Below are 27,112 nucleotides of genomic sequence, written 5' to 3' on the forward strand. Positions count from 1 at the left end.
AAGGAAATCTTGACCACCTACGAGGGAGTCCAGGCCACCTCAGAGGTGATTGGCACAGAAGCACAACTCCTCCTGGCACCCCGACTACCAGTACTGGGCTGGATGTTCAAAGCAAAGGTTCCCTCCACCCACCATGCAACCAGAGCTACATGGAGCAAGTGGATTGCTCTCGTCACACAACGCACCCATATTGGTAAACTGAATTGCCCTGGGATTTTGGAAGTAATTACAAATTGGCCCGAAGGTGAAAGTTTTGGTGTCACAGATGAAGAAGAAGAACCAGTGACATAGGCTGAAGAAGCTCCACCATATAACCAACTGCCAGCAGAGGAAACATGTTAGGCTCTATTCACTGATGGTTCTTGTCACATCGTAGGGATGAATCAGAAGTGGAAAGCAGCTGTATGGAGTCCCACACGATGGGTTGCAGAGGCCACTGAAGGAGAAGGTGGATCAAGCCAGCTTGCTGAACTCAAAGCCGTTCAACTGGCCCTAGACATTGCAGAAAGGGAGAAGTGGCCAACACTCTGCCTCTACAGTGATTCATGGATGGTAGCCAGTGCTCTGTGGGGATGGCTAGAGAGGTGGAAAGAGGCTCACTGGCAGCGTAGAGGAAAACCAATTTGGGCTGCTGAAGAGTGGAAAGATATGAGTACCCGGGTAGAGAAGTTACCTGTGAAGGTTAGCCACGTAGATGCCCATGTACCCAGAAGTAGAGCTAATGAAGAGCAGCAAAACAATCAGCAGGTAGATCAGGCTGCAAAGATAGGGGTATCAAAGGTAGACCTTGATTTGGAACACAAGTGGGGGTTGTTCCTAGCACCATGGGCCCATGATGCCTCAGGCCATCAGGGTAGAGATGCCACCTATAAGGGGGCATGAGACTGAGGGGTGGATCTAACCATGGACAGTGTTTCTCAGGTGATCCATGTCTGAGACCTGTGCTACCATCAAACAGGCCAAGCGGGTGAAGCCCCTCTGGTATGGTGGGCGGTGGTCCAAGTACAAGTGAGGGGAGGCCTGGCAGATTGACTACATCACCCTTATCCTGCACAGGAACCCCCCTGAATCCCCCATTTCCGGACATCAGGACCCCCTGCTCCCCTTTTCCCGGCCATCCCACGGCTCCCAGCCTCCACACACTTGCTGTGTGCCTGAACCCGGGACACCTGGAACACCTTGGATCCCCATTCCTGCCTTTCCCAGCCCCCAGCCCCTCCTTTCCTCACACTCAGGAGCCCTGGCACCCCCTTTCCTGGGCACAGGATTCCCTGGACACCCCATCCCAGCTCTCCAAGTCCCTGCACCCCCTTTTCTTGGCTCTGAGCCCCTGAACGTCCTTCCCAGCTCTGCCTGCTCTTCATGTCCCCCCTTTCCTCGGCCTGTGGACCCCCATGGATCACCAAACTCTCAGCCCCCTAAGCTCCCCCAAATCTCCGTGTCCCCCCAGTTCTCCACTCCCTGCAGTTCCTGGAAGTGGCGCTGTCGGAGCCCGGCCCGAGGGTCCCCCAGTCCTTGATTGTGGGGGACGTGGACGGGACCCCCTGTGAGCGCTGCGGCAGCGAGTGGGGCTGGATGGAGGCACAGACACCGGGGATGGGGGCGGGAGCTGAGCTGGGATATTGGGACAGCCAGAGCTGGGATATTGGGATAGCCAGAACTGGGATATTGGGATAGCCAGAGCCTGGATATTGGGACAGCCAGAGCTGGGATATTGGGATAGCCAGAGCCGGGATATTGGGACAGCCAGAGCTGGGATATTGCAATAGCCAGAGCCGGGATATTGGGACAGCCAGAGCTGGGATATTGGGACAGCCAGAGCTGGGATTTTGGGACAGCCAGAGCTGGGATATTGGGATGGCCAGAACTGGGATATTTGGACAGCCAGACCCAGCTCAAGGACAGGAACCGGCCCGTGGCCGACAGTGAGCTGGAGATGGGGCCGGTACAACCAGAGCAGGGGCTGTGTGGGGAGCCGGGGCCGGGCTGGGATCTGTGGGAATGGAGGACTCTGAGGGGCTGGGATGGGATCTCTGGGGATGGGGGGGATCTGTGGGGCTGGGATGGGAATCCAGGGAGCTCCAAAGGGCTCCCTGGGGCTGGGACACAACTCCATGGGTCCGTTCTCTCCTTGTTTCCAGGTCTCCACACAGTGCAGGGGGTTTCCAGCTGTGACCTCCTGACCAACGGAGCGTCCATGGATCCCACCAGTACGGCTACAAGGGCTGGGATTTCATCTCCTTCCAGCTGGGATCCAAGAGCTCTGCAGTGCCCAATAGTGCCATCTGGATATCCCAGAGGTGCTGGGAATCCAGAGGGATCATGGTGGAGCAGATGAAGCATTACCTGGGGCACACGTGTGTGGAAGGGCCCCCAAAATACATTAGATATGATCGGGAGGCTCTGGAGCACAAAGGTGGGTGTGGGAGGGGAAGGGCAATTTCTATGGGAATGGGGGACTCAGGAATGGGGGACTTGGGAGTGCAGGAATTGCCATGAAATTTCCATGGCCAGATCTCACTCTTATCCCAGTCAGGTGAGAATTCCATGGATGGACTTCCCCCTAACCCACTGCCATGGGAATTCCATGTGGAAATGATTTGAATTGATGACAACTGAACGAGAGCAGTGCAATGAGAAGTATTCCCTGCTGGGATTCCATGGGATATCGATCCAAATCCTTTGTCCAGGCTGGCTCTGCTGTGCCCGTGGCAGCGCCAGGGGAGTGCCCTGTCCCTGCCCTGAGCCCAGCAGGAGCCTTTCCTTGGGTGTTCCGTGCCCTGCCCGGGGCAGGAGGGCACTGCTGGAGCGGCTTTGGTGGCCCCGGGCACCCGGCTGGGCTGCAGCCACTGCAGGGGCTCCTGGGGAATGTTCCAGAGCAGAGCTGAAAGCAAACAGCAGTTTCTGGAGGGGATTCTGCCCCTGGGCCTGTGCTGGGAGCCCAAGGGCAACAGCCCAAAGTGCTGGGGCTCAGTGTCCCTCGGCCAGGCCGTGTTCCCTGGCTGTGCCCTGTCCCTGTCCCTGTGCCCTGTCCCTGTTGTCTGTCCCTCAGCTCTCCCCTGTCCCTCTGCTCTGTGGGGCTGGGGGTGGCAGCAGGACCTGGGGCAGCCCTGGGGGAGAAAAGCCTTGAGCCCCAGCTGGGTCAGTTCCCCCAGTTCCCCCAGCTCCCCCCAGGCCACTCCCAGCATGGGCCCTGTGGCTCCCAGTCACCCCCAGTATAGTCCCAGTCACTTCCAGTTACACTCAGTGTGATCCCAGTACCATCCCAGTCATTCCCAGTGTGATCCCAGCATGATCCCAGCATGTTCCCAGATGCTCCCATTCACCCCTATAATAGTTCCAGGCACTCCCAGTATGGTTCCAGTCCTTCCCAGTATGATCCCAGTATGAACCCAGTCACTCTCATTACGGTACCATTTGCCCCCAGCAAGGTCCCAGTCACTCCCAGTCACCCAATATGATTCCAGTCACTCCCAGTATGGTTCCAGTCACTCCCACATAGTCCCAGTATTATTCCAGTAACTTCCTTTATGGTTCCTCTGTGATCCCAGTCACTCCTGGTTAATGCTGCCCGGGGTCCCAGGGGTCCATCTGACCCCCGGGCTGCCGCTGCCGTGGGTGTCCGGATAGCGCTGCGCTGTCAGGCTCAGCCTGTCTGGGTCCCTCGGCTCAGCTCCCAGCCACAGGCAACTTAGCGAGCACCTCTGGAGTGATTTCAGCTCTGTGAGTTCAGCTCTCAGTGATTTCGCTCTGTGCTCACAAGTGCCTCTGGCAGACAGACACACAGGGACAGAGAGAGGAGAAGGCTGTATGTGGTTCCACAGCGATGTCCTTTATTGCCAGCTCCTCTGAAGGGATGCGGTGTCAGTTCTTCTGCCAAACTAGGCAGAAATGGGTGTTTTTATAGGGTACTGGGGTGTCAGAAATTGTCCAATTGCCAGGTTTGAGGAGCTACAGCCTTACAGAGAGATAGGAAGGGTCTGAATGTGGAAGAGGGGCTTCTTTGCTCCAGTCACCGTGACTTAGGCATTTCTTATCTTAGGCGAGTGACCGCCAGGGAGGCCTTGCAGGGCCTCTGACTGCTGCAGTGGCACTACAGAACCTCATGGAACTGTGGGTCAGTTGTGACAATGTGGGTCCAAGGACACCACGGTGACACTATGGAGCCTCATGGAACCAAGGAGACCATTGCGACACTGTGGGGTCCCACGAAACCAAGGGAACATGGACAGGTCTGGCTGGCTGGGCCTCCTGGGGACCACCTGACAGGTCCGGCTGACCTTGGCATGTCGAGGGCTGCTTCTCATCTGCCCCTGAAGCACTGGAGCTCTGGGCTTTCATTCCTATGAGAGAGAACTGTCCTTCTCCTCCAGGGGCCCAGGGCCAAACCCGGGATTTCTTCTCCAAATGTCCTTATATTGCAAGGATTGTTTCCAGATGAAATCTGCCAGGACAGACAGGTCTGGCTTCCTTGGCCACCCAGGGGCCACCTCAAATCTGCCTTTCAAACATGGGACCATGTGCTTTTCTTTCTTATGAGAAAAAAACATCCATCTCAACCAGGCACCCATGGCCAAAATTGGGGATCTGCCTCCAAAATTCTCTATATCTAAAGATAGCTCCCAGACAAAAGCTGCCAGGGGAGACAAGTCTGTCTGGCCTTGGCTTCCTAAAGGCTGGCACTCATCTGCCTGTGAAACACTGGGGCTCTGTGCTTTCCTTCCTAATGAAAAGAATTCATCTTCCTGTCCAGGCACCCGCAGCCAAAACTGAGATTCCACCTCCAAAATGCCCTATGTCCAAGGACAGCCCCTAGATGAAAGGTGCCAGGAGAGACAGGTCTGGCTGGCTTGGCCTAAGGGTGATCACCTCTCATCCAGAACACTTGGACTTTACTCTTCTCTTTCCTATAGGAAAAAGTCATTCATCCTGTCATCGCCAAAACTGGGATTCCACCTCCAAAACTCCATACATCCGAGGATTGCTCCCAAGTGAAATCAGCCAGGAGAGACAGGTCTGGCTGCCCTTGGCCCCTTGGGGGCTGCCTCTCATCTGCGTTCGAAACACTGAGGCTCTGTGTTTTCCTTCCTATGCAAAAGAGCCCTCCTTCTTATCTACACAGAAATGGCCAAAACTGGGGTTCCACCTCCCAATTTCCCTATACCCAAGGGTTGCTTCCAGCCCAAATCTGCCAGTACCATCAAGGCTCCTGGAGCACAGGGGCTCCGTGCTTTCCTTGCTGCGGAAAAGAACTCTCCACCTTTTCTGATGCCTATTGCCAAAACTGACACTGCCTAAAAATTTTCCTGTGTGCAAGAGTATCTCCCAGAAAATAACCTGCCAGCTCTAGCTGGCCTTTGCCTCTGGTGGTCACCTCTCATCTGCCCCTGAAGCACTGGGGCTCTGTTCCTTCATTCCTATGGAAAAGGATTGGTCTTCATGTCCAGGGTCCATTGCCAAAATTAGAATTTGGCCTCCCAAATTCTGTATATCCAAGACTTGCTCCCAGACAAAAGTAGACGGGACAGACAGGTCAGGCTGGCCCTGTCCTCTGGTGATTTTCTTAGACTCTGAGCTGAATGTTTTCATTTGAAAACACCTTGGAGAGGGCCCAGAGATCTCCCAAGGAGGGGTTCTGAGGCCTCGGGCACATGACCACTGTATATGGACAAAGGAGCTCTGTGCTCAGTGCTGCTGTGGTGGTTTTGCATCACAGAAGTGATGTCCTGAGAGAAGCTGCTAGCAGTTTCTGCCATGTCTGACAAAAAAACCAATCAGTAATTAGCTTTGAGAGCGGACAATCTGTTAAACCACTAAGCAAACTGCAGACGCCTCTGTGCAGACCCAAGTTGAAGATGAGAAAGCCTGGCTGGGTCTCTCTCCCCTCTGGCCCCAAAGAGGTGCCAAGGCCGGCCCAGCCCCGTCTCGGCCGTGGGGCCGGGCGGCTCCTGCCGTGGGGCCGGGCCCCTTCCCAGGGAGCCGCCAGGCCCCATCGGCTGCCGGGCAGGGCAGGGGAGGCCGCGGGGCCGAGGCCGGGCCGTGGCTGCGGGTGCTGACATCTGGCACTGCCGAGCCCTGCCCCGCCGCCAGCCCGGGCCCAGCCGGGATCCGCCGGGCCCCAGGAGCAGCCCCGGGCCGGGCCGGCTCGGCCGAGGCTCTGCCGCCCTTGGGCTTCGCCCGCAGCCAGCGGGCAGGGGAGGAGAAGCCATCGGCCCCGGCCGTGCTGCTGCTGGGCTCTGGCCTGGCTGCTGAGATCCTGGCCCTGCCCCAGCGCGGCCCAGCCTGACACAGCCCCAGCGCAGCCGCTGCAGAAACCTCCATGGGAAAACAGCTCCGGCCGCAAGGACCGAGCCCGGCCGGGCTCACGGAACCGTCTGCAGCCCCGGGCAGATATTGACTCTGCCAGTGCTGCCATCCTGCCTCCAGTGAGAGAAACAGACACAGGGCAGGCACACAGAGGGGCAACATGAACCCACTGAGGTCAGTGAAGAGGTTGTTGAGTCCCACATAGGAGGGATGAGGAGATGCCTTGATCCTGGGGCTGAAATCCTCTGGTAAAGCTGTGGAGAAGGATGTCATTGATACATCAGACTCTCTTTTTCCCTATAATGCATTGAAAAGTATGGGGAGATGACTTGTTTCAGCAAAGGCCTCCATGCTAAAGTAAGCAAATGTTGCAGTAGCTGTGATCCCATAAGAAGTTTGAAAAGAAAAAAAAAGAGTGATGAGACCCTGTGCCCCCAGGGAGAGAAGAGGAAGACCTCTGTTCCCAGAGATGAAGATGATTTCAGACATAGATGAAGAGAACCTTTGCTCTTAAATAGCTGATCTTGAAACTAATACCCCATAAGTTAACATGGACTATAAACACAGCTGTGTGAAAAGCTGTGAAAAAATGAGAGGGACTTGACAATTACAGATTTTTCTGGGCAGCTGCTGTTCGTGGAAATGAAAAGCCATGAGATAACTGTTTTCTTGTGAAGTGTCAATAACGTTAACAAGAGGAACTTCTCCTGCTAAGTTAACTGAAGCAAGACTATTCTAGAGGTAGTGAACTGACTGAAAATTTTAGGTTTTTTCTCTTTACATTGTCAGGTTGTATGGAGAGAGGAAGTGTTCTGAAAATTTTGTCTGATTCTTATTACTCTTTCTTTTAGTTACTGTTAATAAACTTTTCTTTACACCCATTTAAAGTTTTGAGCAAATTTTTCCTTTCTCCTAATCCTACCTCAGAGCAGGAAATGAGTAAGTATATTCTAGTGAGTGCCCTGGTAATTAGCCAACGCTGAACCCACCACACTAATTGATGCATTGGCCAAGAAGTCTTAAAATTATGAACAAAAATCACTACAGAAACTTCCTGATTAATTGCCTCAGACAAGAGGGAAATCACGGCAGAGCCATGGTTTGTCAGGACTTGCTTGATCCTAATGAGCCCCGTGGTGCATTTGGAGCTGAGCCCTGAAACCTCAGGGCCTGAGAGGAGATTGCACAAACCTTTCCAGGACTCAAAGTCAAAAGAAAGCCCCAAAGTGGTTGGAGTCTCAAAGCATGAATGGGTCCCACTGAGGTCCATCCCCAACACAGGCTCCTCATGGACTCCTTGGAGGAGAGAACTGGAGGCTGAGATGGCACAAAAACCTCTCAGAGACTCAAAATGGCACAAAGACCTCTCAGTGTGGAAAGGAAAGTCCAAAGTACCTTAAAAACCCTGAGTATCTCAAAGCATTAATGAGCTCCACTGAGTGTCACTACAAAGCTCTCTAGGGACTCCTTAAAGCAGATAATTGGGGCCATGATTGCACAAACCTCTCACTGAGTCTGGATCAAAAGGGAAACACCAAGTACCTTAAAAGAACTGAAGTACCTTGAAGCATTAATGAGCCCCAATGTGTGTTGTTCCTGACAAAGCCTCTCCAGGGACTAATTAAAGTAGATAATTGGAGGCCATGATTGCAGAAAGCTCTCAGAGACTCCAAGACAAAAGCAAAGCCAAAAGTCCTTTGAAAAACCTGCAGTCCCTGGGAGCATGAAGGAGCCCCCAGGGCCATTCCTGACCAAGGCTCCCCAGGGACTCCTTCCAGCAGATCCTTGAGGCCACTGGGATGTGGGCTAGGGGGGGATGCTGAGGGCAGGACCAGGGGGTGACAGTGCCCAGCCTGGCTGGGGCTGTGCCAGGAGGCCCCATGGCCTCAGGACAAGGTGTCTCCTCACAGCCCTTGGTGGCACAGACCCTGCTGTGCCCCAGGGCACCAAGACTTGGCTTCTCTTTGTCCCCACCTGTCATCAGTGCCTCCAGTTCTCTGCTCTGCCTGGGGCCTGGGGACACTTTCTCAGTCGTGTCCCTCAGTGGGACCCATTAAAAGTCAGAGAAACTTTGGAGTTGGATTCTGACTTGGAGTTCTGGAGAGGTTTCTGCAGCTCCCTCTCAGGGCCTGATGTTCAGGGCCTGAGCACAAAGCCCCAGAGGGTCATTAAAGTCCTTGTGCTGTGTCTGTGCTGCTGAGCTGGGCCAGGCTTCTGGCACAGAGGGTGATGCTGGTAACCAAGGAGAGCTTCAAAAGCACATTTCTCTTGCTAAGCAGCTCTTCTCCCAGCCCAGCAGGGCTGGGGCACTGCCTGCAGCCAGCCCGGGCACAGCACAGAGGCACAGAGAGCTTCAATCAGTCAGGGCTGGGAAGGGCTGAGAAGTGCCTGGGGCAGAATCACTGCCAGCCCTTGGCACAGGAACCTCTGGCTGCAGGACAATGCAGCTGCAGCTCCTGCAGTGATCTCCTAAAGCTGGAACATCCCAATGCCCACAGACCCTGTGAGTACATTCTGTGCTTATCTCTTGTGCAGAGCAGCCAGAGTGACTGAATGTGAGCAGTGATAACAAAAACTGGGACAAAGAAGGCCCTGGACTTACTCCAACGGGTTGAGCCAGGGCCGTGTAACTGGGGAAACTGAATCTCCTATTGGATGTTCCTGTTAAATATCCTAAATAATCAACCTTAATAAATTGTTGAAATCAGGGGCTGAGTGTGCCCCATTCCCACTGGGACACCTGGAAGCTTCCAGGAAAGGTCTGGTGTTGCTATCGTGCTGGCGCGGTAGTGTGGAGAAAGGGTTTTAGAAAGGCCTTGGGAATGGGAAACTGAGGAAAAGAGACATTTATGTATGCCCCATTGTTTCTGGAAAGTTTTGCTTCAGCATTTTTCTGTAAACCCCTTTTTCCCCACCCCTGAGCAGTTCCCATTGGACCCGACCCCTGGGGTGGTTCTGATGAGCCCATGCTGGACACTGTCTCTATTGTTTAGACCTTATCTCTTAATTTTGCTGTATAAAACTGTATCTGGGCAGTAGCCCAGGGAAAAGCCAGGGAATCTCAGGAAAACGGAAAGCTGGACAAGACAAACGCAGATCTGAACCAATGTGGTTAATCAAACGTTCTCCGTTTATTCAAGATAAGATGGTAGTTTATATAAGCTTCTACATAGTTTACAAAAACAAAGACACTCTGATTGGCAAGCTAACAATGTTTACCTTTTCCTTAAAATGGCCTACACCTTACACTATGAAAGCTGTACTAATTCACACCCAGACAGCCCAGTGGTCCCCATCACACCTTAAGACTATTTCTATCTGCGCCACAAGCTCTGAATTTCTAACTGTGTCAGAGGCTTGAAGGCCTCGCAAGGCCCAAATCTGAGGCCTAGACTGGAGTAGCTCAAATCTCATAACTCATGTCCTCTTTCTCTCAAAAATGCTGCAACACCAGGGTCTTTTGTCCCTGCAACCGTTCAGGCAATACAATCTCTCTGGACTGCACACAACTGACCTCTCTTCGTCTCTTTATCTCGACTCCTTGCGGCGACCGAGGCGCACCGCCGCTCGGACCGTGCAAACCCAGCCGCTGCCTGGTGAGCCCAGTGCAGCGGGACCGCGGCAAACCCCGGTCCCCTGAGGGGACAGCGAGCCGGAGGGGTCCCGGGGGGCCGGGGAGGGACGGGGGACAGCCGCAAGTGACCCCCGGAAGCCGCAGTCTGGTTTTTACTTTACTGTTCTAACACTGTTGCAAGGGTTTTTTTCTCTTTTTATGATAGACAACAGTGGGATGAGAGAAGCAGAACAGGAATTTTAATCCCAGAATGACAGAACATTCTGAGTTGAAAGGGACACACAGGATCATCAAAGTCATGCTTGAACATGTACAGAGACTCCAGAACTGTGACTTTGGGTGGTCAGTCTCTCTGCTGGGAGCCTCCCAAAGGGCCTTCAGCCACTCCTCAGCCCTGGACAGCAGCAGCATCACCTCTGCAGGGCCCAGCAGGGCTCTCCTGAGCTGCCCTTGCCCAGCTGCACACAGAGCCTGCCCCAGCCAGGGCCCTGCACACAGGCAGGTTTCTGTAGGGCCGGGCCGAGGGCACACAGGGTGGGATGGGCTCTGTGAGCGCTGGCAGGGACAAGGCACCTCTCAGGAGGGGATGTCCAGGCCCAGAGAGATGCTCAGGGAAGCAGAGGGGGCTGAACAGAGCACTGCCGGGGCAGGAGGGCACTGTTGGTGTGTGGGAGGTGCCGGGCACAGCTGGGCACGGGAACACTGTCCTGAGTGCCCAGCTGTCTCTGCCCTCTCAGGCACAGCACCACAACATCTTCTCTTGTTTCTGCACTCCCCTGATATTGTCACTGCTACCTGGGGCTCTCAGGGTGACTCTGGAATTTGCAGCAGCTGAGTCAGGCACTGCCCTTGGCATTCCTGCTAGGCAGGGGTGTCCATGGGAATGGGGTGTCCAAGCTTCCCTGGGACTTGTGGGGCTCTGGGCAAAGCAGTCCATGGGAAAGGGGAATGAGCTGAGCCCCTCCCTGAGATCCCCTCATGGGCACAGCCTGGGATCTCCTTGCTGTGCCCTTCCCAGCTCTGAGCTGCCCTCCTGGGTCCAGATCTGTGCCAGAGCCTCTGGGAGCTCCCTGAATGTCCCACGGGGAAGTGCAGAGCTGCCACAGCTGAGGAAATGCTGCTGGGCTGGCCAAGGGAGCCGTGAGTGTCCTTGGAACAAGGGGGTGCTGAGACCTTGCCCAGAGACCTTTGGAGAGGCTGAGACATTCAGCGATCCCTCTGCTCCGGGCAGGGTCTGGTTTATCCCAGGGTGAGCTGGGAGTGTGATCGTGCTCTGATTGCAGCCAGCGGTTTTCCCAGAGCAGGAACAAGGGTAGGTGCGTCCCAGCAGGACAGTCTACAGGGAATGGCTCAGGTTTGGATCCAAGCAGCCTCTCCTGACTTGTCCCTGTCCTTTCTCCATGAACAGGTGCCCATGTGCAGCCACAGCAAATGTCCAACAGCAGCTCCATCAGCCACTTCCTCCTGCTGGCACTGGCAGACACGCAGCAGCTGCAGCTCCTGCACTTCTGCCTCTTCCTGGGCATCTCCCTGGCTGCCCTCCTGGGCAACGGCCTCATCATCAGCGCCGTAGCCTGCGGCCACCACCTGCACACGCCCATGTTCTTCTTCCTGCTCCACCTGGCCCTCAGCGACCTGGGCTCCATCTGCACCACTGTCCCCAAAGCCCTGCACAATTCCCTCTGGGACACCAGGGACATCTCCTACACAGGATGTGCTGCACAGCTCTTTTTCCTTCTGATCTTCATGTCAGCAGAGTATTTCCTCCTGACCATCATGTGCTACGACCGCTACGTGTCCATCTGCAAACCCCTGCACTACGGGACCCTCCTGGGCAGCAGAGCTTGTGCCCACATGGCAGCAGCTGCCTGGGCCAGTGCCTTTCTCAATGCTCTCATGCTCACAGCCAATACATTTTCCCAGCCCCTGTGCCATGGCAATGCCCTGGGCCAGTTCTTCTGTGAAATCCCACAGATCCTCAAACTCTCCTGCTCCAAATCCTACCTCAGGGAACATTGGGTTCTTGTGGTTACTGTCAGTTCATCATTGTGTTGTTTTGTGTTCATTGTTTTCTCCTATGTGCAGATCTTCAGGGTCGTACTGAGGATCCCCTCTGAGCAGGGACGGCACAAAGCCTTTTCCACCTGCCTCCCTCACCTGGCCGTGGTCTCTCTGTTCCTCAGCACTGCAGTGTTTGCTCACATGAAGTCTCCGTCCATGTCCTCCCCATCCCTGGATCTGGCCCTGTCAGTTCTGTACTCGGTGCTGCCTCCAGCCCTGAACCACCTCATCTACAGCCTGAGGAACCAGAAGCTCAAGGCTGCAGTGTGGACACTGATGACTGGATGCTTTCAGGAACATTAAACTGCTGGCTAATTTCTGCAAATCACTTGTACTAAAAGTCATCTTTGATACTTCTTGTTCTTTTCCATTTGTTGGTTCTTTTTCTTTGTTTTACATTATAATGTTGTCCACAAGGAAATGTCATTGATTGTGCCATTTATCATCCTTTTTCTCTCCACCTTCCCTGTGGCCCCAGACTGTGTCAATGAGGGTCTGTGCTCTTGGTGGCTTTCCAGGATCTAAAGGATCTCCCAGCAGAGTTTTCTGCAGAGATGCCCTTTTGTTGCCTTCTCTGGAGCTGCAGCAGCAATGTCTGTGTGCAGAGCTGGGGCAGATCAGGGCTGGCACAGCAGCTCTGCTCCTGCTGGCCACACCATTCCTGATCCAGGCCAGGAGCCATTGGCCTTCTTGGCTACTTGGGCACACGGCTGTCTCATGTCCAGCCTGCTGTCCATCAGTCCCTGCAGGTCCCTTTCTGCCTGGCTGCTGTCCAGCCTGCTGTCCATCAGTCCCTGCAGGTCCCTTTCTGCCTGGCTGCTGTCCAGCCCCTCTGTCCCCAGCCTGTAGCGCTCCAGGGGTTGTTGTGGCCAAAGTGCAGGACCCGGCACTTGGACTTGTTAAACCTCACCTTGTTGGATTTGGGCCCTGGATCCAGCCTGTCCAGGGCCCTCTGCAGAGCCCTCCTTCCCTCCAGCAGATCAACACTCACATCCACCTTGGTGTCATCTGCAAAGATGTCCTTTGTTCCAAGGGGCCCCTCAGTGTCACAATGTCCCTTTGGTTACACCAGGCCCTGCACTGTCACACTGGGCTCCTTGGTTCCATGGGCCAAAATGTGACAATGGACTCCTTGGTTCCATAGGACCCCAAAATGTGGCAATGGACTCCTTGGTTCCATGGGGCTTCACAGTGTCACAATGTTCTCGTTGGTGCCGCAGTTTCACAGAGGCCCCTTGGTTCCATGGGGCCCCAGGGTGTCACAAAGGCCCCATGGTCACATGAGGTCCCACACTGCCACAATGCTCTCCGTGGTTCCACAAATGCCCTCAGTGTCACAATGGACTCCTTGTTTCCATGAGCCCACACAGTGTCACAGTGGCCTTCCAGATTCCTTGAGGCCCCAGAGTGTCACAGTGGCCCCTTGGTTACACAAGGTCCTGCAGTGTCACAATGTCCCCAGGGTTCCATGAGGCCTGGCAGTGTCAGAACGGCCCCTTGGTTCCACTGGGCCCTGGACTCTCCCAATGCTCTCCTTGGTTTTGCAGTGTCACAATGGTGAAACCCCTCGGTCACACGAGGCCCCGCAGTGTCACAATGGCCTCTGTGGTTCCACCAGGACCCAGTGTCACGGGGACTCCCTGGTTCCATTTGGCCCCAGAGCACCCAATGGAGCCCTGGTTCTATGGGGCTGCACAGTGTCACCATGGTCCTCTTAGTTCCACGAGGCCCTGCAGGGTCGCAATGGTCCCAGGGTGTCCCAATCATCACAGAATAACAGACTCAAATAGGCTGGAAAAGACCTTTGGGATCATCAAGTCCAACCAATGCCCTAATACCGCCTTGTCACCCAGACATGCCACTGAGTGCCACTGGAGAGGGACAGTGACTCTGCCACCTCCCCCCTGGCCTGCCCATTCCAATGCCCACTCACCCTTTCTGTGAAGAACTTCTTCCTCTTGTCCAGCCTAAACCTCCCCTGGTGCAGCTGAAGGCTGTGTCTCCTTGTGCTGCCCTCCAGCAGATCCACACTCACACCCAGCTTGGTGTCACCTGCAAATTTGGGGATGGTGGGCTCGATCCCCTCACCCAGATCATCGGTGAAGATGTTAAACAGGACTGGGCCCAACACAGATCCCTGGGGACAGCACCAGGGACTGGACACCAGCTGGGTGCAGCACCATCCCCACCCCTCTCTGGGCCCAGCCTCCAGCCAGCTCTTCCATCTCCCAGCCAGGAGGGAACCTGCCCAAGCCGTGGGCTGCAGCTTTTCCAGGGAATGCTGTCACAGACAGTGTCAAAGGCTTTGCTGAAGTCCAGATGGACACATCCACAGCCTTTCCCACATTCACAGGTGGGTCACCTGGTTATAAAAAGAAGATCAGGGTGCTCAGGCAGGACCTGCCCCACTAAATCCACGCTGGCTGGCTCTGACCCCTCGGCCATCCTGTGGGTGCCCTGTGGTGGCACTCAAGATGATCTGTTCCATAACCTTGCCGGGCACCGAGGTCAGGCTGACAGGCCTGGAGTTCCCCAGATCCTCCTTCCAGCCCTTCTTGGGGATGGGCTCACACTGGCACCTCCAGTGCTCTGGGACCTCCCTGGTGAGCCAGGACTGATGGTAAATGGTGGGGAGCAGCTTGGGGAGCTCATCCACCAGCTCCCTCATCCCCCTAGGATGGATCCCATCCCCTCCCATACACCTGTGAGCATCTGAGTGGCTCAGCAGGTCAGCAGCTGCTTCCTCCTGGATTACAGGGGGCTGTTCTGCTCCCTATGCCCACCTACCAGCTCAGGAGAACTCTAGTCCCGAGGACAACCTGTCCATATGTTGAAAATCGAGACAAACAAGATGTTAAGTAGCTCAGCCTTTTCCTTATCTTTAGTTACTATGTTCTGCACTGTTTCCAATAAAGACTAGAGGTTAGCCTCCCTCCTTTTGCTGTAAATTTTTTAATAAAAACATTATTTAGTCATTTTACAGAAGCTGCCTGGTTAAGTTCTAATTAAGCTTTCATCTCTCTTCTTTTCTTTCTGCATAACCTAACAACATCCTTAAACACTTCCTGCATCGCCAGTCCTTTTTTCCCCGAGTTCCCACAAAAGCTCCATGGGCAGCCAGGCCAGTCATTTTCCTCACCAGCTCATCCTTTGCCCCACTGGGACAGGCTGCTCCTTCCCCCTTAAGATTACTTTCTAGAAATGTGTCCATCCTCCCTGGACCTCTTGGTTTTCAAGGGCTGTTTCCCTTAAAAAAAATCAGGACATGATTCGAGACTCCCTAAATCAGCATCCTAAACAGGCCAAAGTCTGCCCTTCCTGTTTCCAGTGTGGAAGTTTTGTTGCTGCCCCTCCTTCTGTCACAGATCATTGAAAACTTGATTATTTCATGGTCACCGTGCCCCAGGCAGCCTCCGACCCCCACATCTGCCACCAGCCCTTCTCTGTTTGTGAGCAGCAGGAGACAGAGCTTTCCTTGGGAGTGGAGTGTTACCAAAAATTCGGTGAAACAGAAAACTCCTTAACACCAGTGCAGCATTAAGAAGCTGCATTCTTTATTCAGCCGGATGCACAGGGGATCGCTCCTCCCAAAGCTGAGCATGCTGAGTGCAGGAAAGTTTCTGTTCATATTCTGTATTTGGCACATATATTCACTGATTGTGCTGGACTAAACACACATCTGATAGTCATTTCCCCAAAACCATTAACATATTTCTCCTCCCCTTTTGCATGCCTTCTTCTGTCCTGGGGGTCTCTCTGGTGGTCCCTGGTGGTCGTGGACCCCAATATTCCAGTGGGCACTGTGTGGTTTCCATAGGCCTGGGGTTTTGGAGAACAAGCTCCAGGTGTCAGATCAGCTGGTGGAGACAATTTATCATCTGGTAACATGAGGTCACAGAGGGGGCTGTGACATCACAGTGTGGGTTTTGTGAGGTCATCAAGCAGTGATGGCATCCTAGACTGTCCCTGTAACATCAGAGCTGGCTGTGACATCAATGGGCAGACTATGGCATCAGAGACCAGCTGTGTGACACTACAGAATGGCTGTGACATCTCAGAGCAGGCTGTGACATCACAGAATTGTCTGTGACATCAGAGACCAGCTGTGTGACACTAGAGAATGGGCTGTGACATCTCAGAGCAGGCTGTGACATCACAGAATTGTCTGTGACATCAGAGACCAGCTGTGTGACATTACAGAATGGGCTGTGACATCTCAGAGCAGGCTGTGACATCACAGATTTGTCTGTGACATCAGAGACCAGCTGTGTGACACTACAGAATGGGCTGTGACATCTCAGAGGGGCTGTGACATCACAGAATTGTCTGTGACATCAGAGACCAGCTGTGTGACATTACAGAATGGGCTGTGACATCACAGAGGGGCTGTGTGACATCCCAGGAGGGCTCTGTGAGGTCACTGGGTTGGTCACTCCGCCCCAGCTCCCTCTCACAGTTTCTCCCAACAAGTCCAATGCTGTTCATGCCCAGCAGGGTCCCTGTCCCCCGGCATCACCCTGGTCCACCTGGAGCCACAGCCTCCACCAAAGGATTTTCCACAGGATCCACTCCAGAGCCTGACATGGGGACAAGGGGCCAGGGCTGTGTGACCAGGACATCAAGGACATGGATTATCCAGGTCCCTGTGGCCTGGGTTGGGTTCCCCAGGGCAGGAAAGATGTCTGGGAGCTGGAGCAGGGTTAGGGAAGGGCCTCCAAGGTGGGGCTGGAGCCCTTGGGCTGTGAGCAGAGGCTGAGGGAGCTGGGCTTGTCCAGCCCGGAGCAGGGAAGGCTGAGGGGCTCCTCATCGCAGCCTGGCAGTGCCAGCGAGGAGGGGATGGAGAACACAGAGCCAGGCTCTTCACCGGGGCACCTGGTGGGAGAGAAAAGCCAATGGGTGGAAGGGGAAAGAGGGGAGATCAGCCAGGCCAGGAGGAGATGAAATGAGTCAGGCTGGTTTCAGCACTTCCTCAACACCAAAAGGAGCCTGACCTCCCTTCTCCATCCACCACTGAGAGCTTTGCAAATCAGGAATTGTTTGAGCTCTTTTGCCCCACTCCAGGATGAGCATCCTGATACAAGAACTTAATTGTGCCTATATCTATCACAGAACCACCTTTGTCTGAAATTCATTCTAGCATGGAAATCACTTGTGGATGCTGGACTCATCAGATGCTGCTGGGATGTTGCATATAGCTCAGGGAATAGTGTGATTGTTATGAAATTGTGTCCTGTTAAACTATGGTCTGTTGGCCACGAAGAGAAACTTTCTGTGCCTCTGAGTCTCACCAGTTCCTGACCCCCAAAGGACACAAACCTGATGAGTTGTGGTTCCCACTCCAGTGGTGGCACTTGGAGCTCCCTCCATCCCCAGAGCAGAGCTCCCTTGTCCCAGAAAGTCCCTGGCAATGCAGGGATGAAGGAAACAGGACAGGTTGTGGGGATCAGGGGCAGGGCACAGCCAGGGATTTGGGGTGGCTGTGAGCCCAGGGCAGGACCCGGCCCTTGGCCTTGGTGAACCTCATCCCATTGTCCTGGGCCCATGGCTCCAGCCTGTCCAGATCCCTCTGCAGAGCTTCCTGCCCTCCAGCACAGCCACACTCCCACCCAGCCTGGGCTCACCTGGAACTGCCTGAGGGTGCCCTCGATGGCCTCGTCCAGACCAGCAATAAAGAGATTTCACTGGCCTGGCCCCAGTGCTGAGCCCTGGGGACACCCCTGGGTGTGACTCCATTCCTCAGCTGCTCTGAGTGCCAGCGCTGGGATGAGGGAAATGGTGGGGATGTGTTTCAGGAATGCAAAGGGCCCAGGCCTGAGCCCCAGCCCCTGGCAAGGCAGATCCTGTCCCTCCCTCACTGCTCAGGGCTCTTCCCGGGATGGGCACTGGCATGTGGGGATGGGCAATGCCAAGGGCAGGACCATGGGCGGCAACATGGGATACCAGTGGAGACAGATTACAGGAGAATTACATCTTGGATTTACAACCAGTGGGGAAAAGACAGGGGAGGGGAGAAGCCTCGGGGACAAACCAACTATAAGAACATGGGTGACTGACAGGGAACCTTCCAGAACCAAATGGGGGTGGCTGCGATGACAGACAGGGAGGTGGGCAGCACAACCTGGATTGACACATCTATTTAAGGGTAAGAGGGGAGGAACAGGGAGATTGGCACTCTGAGGGACAGCTGAGTGGCGGGAAAGCTCAGGAGTGAACAACCTGGGAGAAACCATTGTGAGGGGAAGGAATGGGGGGCACAAGGAACAATACCAACAGAAACTTGCTAGCATTAAACTCCTAACTCATGTACTAAAACACAGTGAAATCCTATAAAAGCACACAGCAGCAGCCGTTTCTGTGCCTGCTGGGAGGAATGCAGAGGCAGCTGCTGCTGCAGGCACCAGCTCTGGCCAGGCCCCTCTGTGCCCTGCCCAGGGCTGCTGTGCTGGCCTGGGGAGACAGGCTGGCACTGAGCGGACAGAGGCAGCCTGTGCTGGGCATCTCCTGCAGCCAGCACCAGGAGTTTGGCACTGCCTCCCACAGCACACTCCTGGAAAAGCTGCAGCCCATGGCTGGGACAGGAGCAGTCTTTGCTGGCTCCAGATCTGGCTGGACGGACGGGCCCAGAGAGTGGTGGTGAGTGGTGCTGCATCCAGCTGGGGACAGGCACCAGTGGGGTCCCTCAGGGCTCTGTGCTGGGCCAGCTCTGTTCCATGTTTTTATTGACCACATGGAGGAGGGGATTGAGTCCTTCATTAGGAAATCTGCAGCTGACACTAAGCTGGGAGCGTGTGTCCATCTGTTGGAAGGTAGGAGGGCTCTGCAGGGAGACCTGGAGCGGTCGGAGGGATGGGCAGAGTCCAGTAAGTTGAAGTTTAACAAGTCCAAGTGCCAAGTCCTGCATTTTGGCCACAATAAGCCCCTGTAATGCTATAGGCTGGGGACACTGTGCTGGTCTGTGCCCAGGCAGAGAGGGACCTGGGGCTCCTGGCCAACAGCGGCTGAACATGAGCCAGCAATGTGCCCTGGTGGCCAAGGAGGCCAATGGCTCCTGGCCTGTGTCAGGAACAGGGTGGCCAGCAGGAGCAGGGAGGTCATTCTCCCCTTGTACTTGGCACTGGTGAGGCCGCACCTCGAGTGCTGTGTCCAGTTCTGGCCCCTCCGTGTGGGAAGGACATGGAGATGCTTGAGGGTGTCCAGAGAAGGGCAACAAGGCTGGAGAGGGGCTGGGAACACGAGTCCTGTGAGGAATGACTGAGGGAGCTGGGGTTGTTTAGCCTGGAGAAAAGGAGACTCAGAGGTGACCGTATCACCCTCTGCAATTTCCTGAAAGGTGGCTGTGGTCAGCTGGGGGTCGGTCTCTTTCTCCAGGCAACAACTGACAGAACCAGAGGACACAGTCTTCAGCTGCACCAAGGGAAATACAGTTTGAATAGTAGGAAAAAGTTTATTACAGAAAGGCTGATAAAGTACTGGATTGGCTTGCCCGGGGAGGTGGTAGAGTCACCTTCCCTGGATGTGTTCAAAAAAAGATTGGATGTGGCACTCGGTGCTGTGGTTTAATTGAGGTGGTGTTAGGGCATGGGTTAGACTCGATGATCTTGAAGGTCTCTTTAACCCAGCAATTCTGTGATTCTGTGACTTGATGATCCCAATGGGTCCCTTCCAGCTCAGCCCCTTCTGCAATTCTCACCCTTTGGCTCAGCCTTTGTGTCCCCTCGAGGCGCTGGCAGAGCTGTTTGGGGACAGGGCAGGAGCGGTGAGAGCCCCAGCGTTCCCCTGTCTGTGACACCCCAGCGGTGACAGCCCCAGTGTTCCCCTGTCTGTGACACCCCATCAGTGACAGCCCCAGCGTTCCCTGTCTGTGACACCCCAGCAGTGTCAGACACAGTTACAGAGCTCTGCCCAGAGGTGACAGGGGGAATTGATAAAAAAACCCAAAAAAACCCCGCAAACAAAACCATACTAAAATTAAAAAAAAACACCTCCCAATAAAACTCCCAACAAACAAAAAAAACCAAAAAAAAAAAAAACACCAAAAAGGCCCCAAACAAATCAAAACAAAATACGGAACAAAAAACCAAACAAACAAAATATCAAAACAAGACAAAGAGAACTCCCAACCAGCAGAGTTGTTCCATCCTTCACTTGTAACATCGGCACTCACGCAAGACCTGGGGCTGCAAGAGATGAGGATTAATTGGGCACATTTGCAGGAAAAGCAGGTTTAGGACAGGCTCTCAGCAGAACTGTTCTCAGCTGAGCCAAAAAGGCCCCTTTGGCAGCTGCAGGGCCATTGGCAATGCAGAGCCTCAGGCCAGAGGGAAGAAAAGGGCTCTGAGTTCCCCTTCTCTGACACTGAACCCTGTTCCCAGGCTGCTTCACACACAGGATTCTTCTGGAGGACAGCGCACAGCTGAGAGTGGGCTCTGGCTGCTCCATGTCGCGTGTCCTAAAGCTGCCTGGGAGAAGAAATTTGGGGTCAGCAGCTCTGCTGGCAAAATCCCTCCTGGCACAGGGCACAGCGCCGGGAAGGGCTTTGCGTGCCGAGGCTTTGCTGCAGCCAAGGAAAGCTCCTGGCTCAGGGTCACCTTTGCTGCTCAGCCAGAGCCCCGAGTGCCCCAGCAGCAGCAGCAGCAGCAGCAGCAGGAGGGAATGGCAGCATTGCCTCGGGCTGGCCCAGGAGGGGAAGATTTCCCCAGGAGAGAGGCTCATCTTCCAGTTTTGGCATTCAGTCCGCTGCAGATCCCTCAGTTCTGGCTGCCCAGCAGCTGGACATGCAAGCCCAGGAGCTCTGTTCCTGGCCAGCCCCAGCAGGTGACAGCAAGGACAGGGCCCTGGCAGCTCCAGGACATTTGCAGGGAGCGGCTTCAGAAGCGCTGGGGGCTGGGACTGGGTGCAGAAAACGCCCTGGGGGCCTGTGCAGCGAGGCAAAAGGAACAAAGTTTCAGTTGTGGCCTGGCTAGGGAGCACCAAAATGGATTCCTTTCCATTGCCGGGTGTTCCCTGAGCCCCAGAGGAGAGCCTAGGGGGACAAGGAAAGGAGAGCGGGGCTGTGCAGGAGCGGGAGCAGCGAGAGAGCCCCGGCTGCAGGTGCGGGGCGGGCAGGGCTGGGAGGGGGCACAGCCCGGGGGTCCCGCAGAGCCTCCCTGCTCCAGAGCCGCAGCTGCGGCAATGGGACAGCTGCCGGGATCTGTGTGCCAGGGACGAGCCGCAGGCGGGGGTGCCGAGGGCTGGGCTGGAGCAGCTTTTTGTCCCGGTGCGGGGCCATTGCCGCGGGGTTGGGGTCCCTGGGAAGGCGCAGGAGCACAGCGGGGCAGGGTTGGTTTGTGGATTTGTGGTTGCGATGTTTTGTTGGCGGCCCGGGGCTGCGCTGTCAGCCCGGAGCCGCGTGGGGATCGCTCGGTACCGGCAGGGCTGGCAGGGAAACCGGCAATGGGGGGAGCACAGACGGGCAATAGGAGAGCTGGGCTGTTCCAGAAGCCTGGAGGTGTTGGGAGCATGGACAGGGGGCACCCATGGATACCCCGGGACCCTGAAACAGGGACCCCGGACAGTGCTGACCCCTGGGACGCCTGTGATGCCAAAGTGGTGCGCCCAGAGAAGGGGAACCTGTGGCATTGCCAGGAGCCCCAGCAGCCCAGAGAGGGGGAGCACCAATGCAAACTTGACCCGCAGCAACCCAGACAGGGTGGGGGTCTCCAGGAGCCCAAAGTGGAGAGGCCAGAAAGGGGAAACTCAGGGTTTGGGTTTTGCTGAATCTTGGTTTTTAATATATTTTGGGGGTCTAAATCTTGCTGTTTTCGAGGCTTTAATGGTTACCAGATGACCGGTGACTTTTAGAGATGGACTTGGGCAGTAGGACTCCCCTGACCCAATGTGCCCATACATTGTTTTCCCCAATCCAGGACTTCTTATTCCCAAAGCTTGGCTGGATGGAGAGGGAGGCTACAAGAAAGAGGAAGATTCCCCGGGTCACCCAGGCAGGTGAGGAGGTAGTCAGTGCCCCTTTCCCCCTCTCTCCTGCTCCATCTCCCAGCCCAGCACGGCCCCCGGCTGCAGGACAACCCCCTGATGACACCGTCCTCCTTCCCCTTCCCTCTGGCACAAAGGCAAATCCCATCCTCTCCTTGTCCGTCCTTCGCAGACAAGGAGCTGAGGATGGAGAGCAGGGAGGACAAATCCCCACGGCAGAACCTCATGGAAGAGACCATTTTGAGCAACTCCAGGGCACAGGAATCCAACAGGGAGGAAAAGCCCTGGAGATCCCACAGGAGGAGGGGCTGCAAACCCAGCCCAGGGTGCTCCGAGGAGAAAAGACCCACCCTGTGCCAGGAAGGTGGACAGAGCTCCAGCCAGAGCTCAGAGCTGGAAGTCCATGAGCAGGTTCACCATGGGGAGAAGCCCTACAAGTGCTTGGAGTGTGGGAAGAGCTTCAGGCGGAGCAACACCCTGATCTGCCACCAGATGATCCACACCGGGGAATGGGCCTACGAGTGTGGGGAGTGTGGGAAGGGCTTCAGCTGAAGCTCCAAACTTGTCATCCACCAGCGCATCCACACTGGGGAGAGGCCCTACGAGTGTGCCCAGTGTGGGAAGAGGTTTCACACCAGCTCCAGTCTCCGCCTGCATGAGCGGATCCACATTGAGGAGAGGCCCTTCCACTGCCCTGACTGCGCGAAGGGCTTCAAGGAAAACTCCAACTTCATCAGGCACCGGCGCATCCACACTGGGGAGAGGCCCTACGAGTGTCCCCAGTGTGGGAAGAGCTTTACCCGGAGCTCTGCCTTGACCAAACACCAACAGAGCCACCAGTGAGGGAAGCCCTGCGAGTGCCCCAACTGCCGGAGGAGCTTTGTGCACCGCTCCAGCTTCATCCCCCATTGAAGAACCCACATTGGGAAGAGCCCTGGTGATCCCTGTTCCCTGTGATCCATGCTGGGAAGACACCTGTACCTTCTTCTGCCCCTGCCAATGACCTGATGTGGGATTGAAGAACATGAGGGTCTGGCCATGGCCCTGTCATTACATTCACAACTATCTCAGGTCATTGCCAGGGACAGGAAAGGGACCCTCTCTCTCTCTCCCTGAGTAGAAAGGTGTCCTTTCACGGCAGGAGGAAATACATGTCCGGGAAGGGACAGTCACTGATGTTGAAATTTTCCCTGTAAATAGTTTTTCTTATCCCTTCTGTTGTCAGTATTGTTTCTGTTCCTGTTTGTTCTTTATCTCGTTGCTGTTCCCAGTAAATTGTTCTTATCCCAGCCCAGGATCTTTGCCTTTTGTGCTTTCCATGGGAGGCAGGAGGGCAGCGAGCGGCAGCGCGGTTTTAGCGGGAGCAGGAAATTGGGGAATCCCATTCCTGAAGCCCGGCCCATGGAAACCGAGCATCGCAGCTGGTGCCAGCCCTGGTGGCCATGGCAGCAGCCTTGGGAGCGGGTCCCTGGCTGGGGCTGAGGGAACCTCTTCACTCTGGTGCCCAGGGACAGGAGTGCAGGGAGCGGCTGCAGCTGAGTCGGGGCAGGCTGAGGTTGGATCTCGGGGAAAGGTTTTTGCCCAGAGGCTGCTGGGGCACTGCCCAGGCTCCCCAGGGAAGGGTCACAGCTCCAGGGCTCTCTGAGCTCCAGCAGCGTTTGGACAGCGCTGCCAGGCCCAGGCTGGCAGTGTTGGGGTGTCCTGTGCAGGGCCAGCAGTTGGACTCGAGGATCCTGATGGGTCCCTCCCAGCTCAGCCAGTTCTGTGTTTCTGGGATCCCATGACCCTGGGAATGGGATGCCAGAGGTTGCCATGGCAACTGTCTGGGTTTGGGAAGACGGGTGTCTGCTAAGGAAGGCAGGAGCCTCCGCTGAACTGGAAACTGTAAACCCCCTCCCTCCGAATTGTTGTAAATTTGAAATGATGCGGGGTTTTCAGGCAAAGGTATGGAAGCAGGAATAACAGCTGTTTATTAGGGGAAAAAATAAAAAGAGAAAATAAACAATGCAGTAATGCAAAACAACACCGGCAGAGTCAGAATATGACCTGACACCCTTTTGGTCAGGGCATTGGTAGCAGTCTAATTGGAATGGTGGCTGCAGTCCTCCTGCAGTGTCAGCTGGGGTTCTGTTGGAGCAGTGATCCTGTAGAAGGGTGTAGTCTTCCTCTGAAGAGGCAGTGGAAAACCCCAGCTGTTCCTCTGGGAATCCAGTGAAAAGGCTGTTCTGGTGTTCTTCCAGAAACCCGAGATTATATCCAGGTAGAAATTCTTGGCTCCTCCCTCTGGGCAGGTTGATGGGGTGGCTGCAAATGTTTGGGATTTATGTGAGGATTTGATGGGGTGGGTGCAAAAATTTGAGGTTTCTGTCATTGGCTGTGAAAATCTGGGGTTTTTGTGATTGACTGTGAAAATTTGGGGGGTTTGTGATTGGCTGCAGAACTGCATGTGGAGCTTAACCCCTTTCATGTCCAGGTGCCCATGGACAACACTGAGAATCTACCTCCAAAATTCCGAATATCCAAGGGCTCTTCCGAGCCAGAAGCTGCCATGAGGGACAGCTCTGGCTGTCCTCTCCTACAATGGCCACCTCTGATCTTTTTCCCAAACTCTTAGATTTGGTGCTTTTCTTTCATGAGGAAAAATCCGCCCTTCTCCACAAGGTGTCCACAGCCAAAAATGGGATTTGGCCTCCAAAATCCCAAATATCCAAGGGTCTTCGTGCTGTCCTTCTGTCACGATCCGCTTATAGTGGGGTGTCGTGATGGTTCGTTAGCCGATCCCAAAGTGCAAAAGACAAACAGCAGGGGACTATCAGTTTAATCACAACAGATGCACCTTTATTAAGGGCCAAAAAACCAATAAATGCGATAGTGGGGTCAGAAAAGAAATAAAAAGGAGAGAGAGAGAGAGAGAGAGAGAGAATGGGGGATGGGAATAGCTACCAACACAGGCGAGGTCCTCACTGGTCCGGACGATGGGGATCCGTCTTGTGTTGGGGAGAGTCTCCAAAATCCTACCTAACCCAGGGGTCCAGTTATAGTCCACAGAGGGAAAAGGGGGGAACATGCAAAACAATGAGAGTCTATTGAAATTGCTATGGGGGGAACAGGTGTATCTACAGAAAATCATCCTGAACAAACACAATGATGAATAAGTCCATTGAAGTTACTGGAGAAGAACAGGTCATGTCATTTCCCCCCACCACCACTCTCTGTGGTAGGGGTCTCAGTCTCAGTCCTTGGGGAGAGGGTTCTTGATCTCCGTCTGTCACGGTGGTAACGAGGCAGATGAGGAGTCTTCAGTGAGAGACCACCAGAGTCACCCCAACAGTTCATTTGGCTTAAAGGTGGAGAGTGAAGCAGGAATTGCAGAGGGCCGCTCTGTGCTGGGTCCACGCTGGGTCTTCGCCAAGTCCTTGCCAACTTCTTGCCAAGTTCTTGCCGGGCCTCGTTGGGAACAGAACGTAACGGTGCAGCGGCTGCACCTGCACTGTTGCCTTCTCCAAGCCGGAACTGCAGTGGGGGAAGGGAGTTCCTTCTCATGGCAATCGGCAGGCAAATGAGTGAGGGTCTTCAGACGGCCTCTTACACCACCCCGTGACTGACGATTGCCCTCAAGAGATCTTCAGCAGGGTTCTGTAGTGTCGTTGTGAAGTCTTCTGGACTTGTCTAGTGTTGGCAGCATATACCAGAGAAGGGGAAAAAAAAAAGAAAAAGGAGGGGAAAAGAGAACAGGGAAAATAGTAAAACAATAACAATAATTAGTATAAATTGAATCAATATTAATTGGAACAATTTTCTAATCAATAAACAATGAGTTGATTAAATGATATTAAAACAATTCTTTAATAATAAACTAATAAAACAATCTTTAAGAATTCAAATCAGGTTTTCTAAGTGACTAAAACAAACAATCTTCTAGTCTTATAATTGCTTTGTGTCTATAGTCCTGGGGATGTCTATAGTATAAAGCACATCGGCCAAGTGGTGTGCATTAATTATAGCTGTCAATTTTGTTAATCGTTTTATCATTCTCCAATTCATAATAAGCAAGATTGCTGATAAAGCAAAGGCAATCAAAACAAAAATCCAAAGGGCAAAAATGGGATGACACAATTTGTTCAGGATACCTGTAGCAGTAGGTGACCACCCAAAAAGTGTATCCCACCACCTATGTTCTGCATCACTTTTCACCCTTTCTATAACCCGATGTATTTCTTGTACATCATGATGAATAGTTACTGGTGTTTTCTGCCCGTTCTCCTTGATTTTTCCTAAGATTTTAATTAAGTCCTGGTGAAGCAACAATTGCCTTACCAGAGTAAGATTCATTCCAATGGGGGTAGGCAATAGCTTATGGATCAGCGTGTAATTAGATTCTAAAAGTTGATATGAAGTAACTGGAGCTTCAAAAGAAAAATCACATCCTGTAATTTTAGTGAAATTGCAAGCACAAAAATTTGAATGATTTTTAGTATCTACTACTGTGTCTTCTACATACACTGTGTTACAAGCAGTTCTAAAGCATGCACATCCATTGCCTATATATACAAGGAATGTTTTAGGAGTTTTGTTAGGATGGATTTCAAAGTGACAGGTATTTTGTTCAGTGTCCAGACAAATATCCTGAGCTATAATTGCATTGTCTTCACAGATGAACCCTTGTTGTTCTCGGACAATACAAGATTCTAAGTTAACAGTTTGCCTTTTATCATTAATTTGTTGGGCCCATTCTCTATGCTCGGAAGGATAGAGAGTGGCTCCATCATGATTCAATCCTAATGCAATAATGGGGAATATTGAATGCACGGAGGCATTGCGTATGGTTAACACAAAAGCTGTGGCTAAGTTTGCGGTGGGGTCATAAGTAAAGTTTACCAAATTCCACCAGGATTGGAAATCTTTTTCAAAGTCAGTGGCACTGTCCCAAACTATCTTCCAAATTTCCATAGGAAACGTGCCTTCTTCACCTTCTCTTATAAGTGAAGCAGCAACTGACTGCATCCATAATTGTGCCTGGATGCAGCTAAGGGCTAAGGAAACGTTGCTTTGTGTAGCATTGAGTGCATCAATTATCAATTCGTGGTCATTCATATTTACCTTTTCCCAATTTGGTAATATGTTTGTTAGCAACCACTGATGCGTTCCCAAGGCTGATAAGGATGATTGCAATGGTTGTTGTAATTGGGTCAAATCTTT

General features: G+C 53.7%; 1 pseudogene; it reads left to right on the forward strand.

The window, feature by feature from the left end:
- LOC140685172 (uncharacterized) overlaps positions 1-22,756 on the forward strand; it is a 655,070-nt pseudogene extending 632,314 nt beyond the window's left edge.
- The last annotated feature ends 4,356 nt before the right edge of the window (positions 22,757-27,112 follow it).

The sequence above is a fragment of the Taeniopygia guttata genome, chromosome 16, assembly GCF_048771995.1.
Source record: "Taeniopygia guttata chromosome 16, bTaeGut7.mat, whole genome shotgun sequence".
Lineage (NCBI taxonomy): Eukaryota > Metazoa > Chordata > Aves > Passeriformes > Estrildidae > Taeniopygia > Taeniopygia guttata.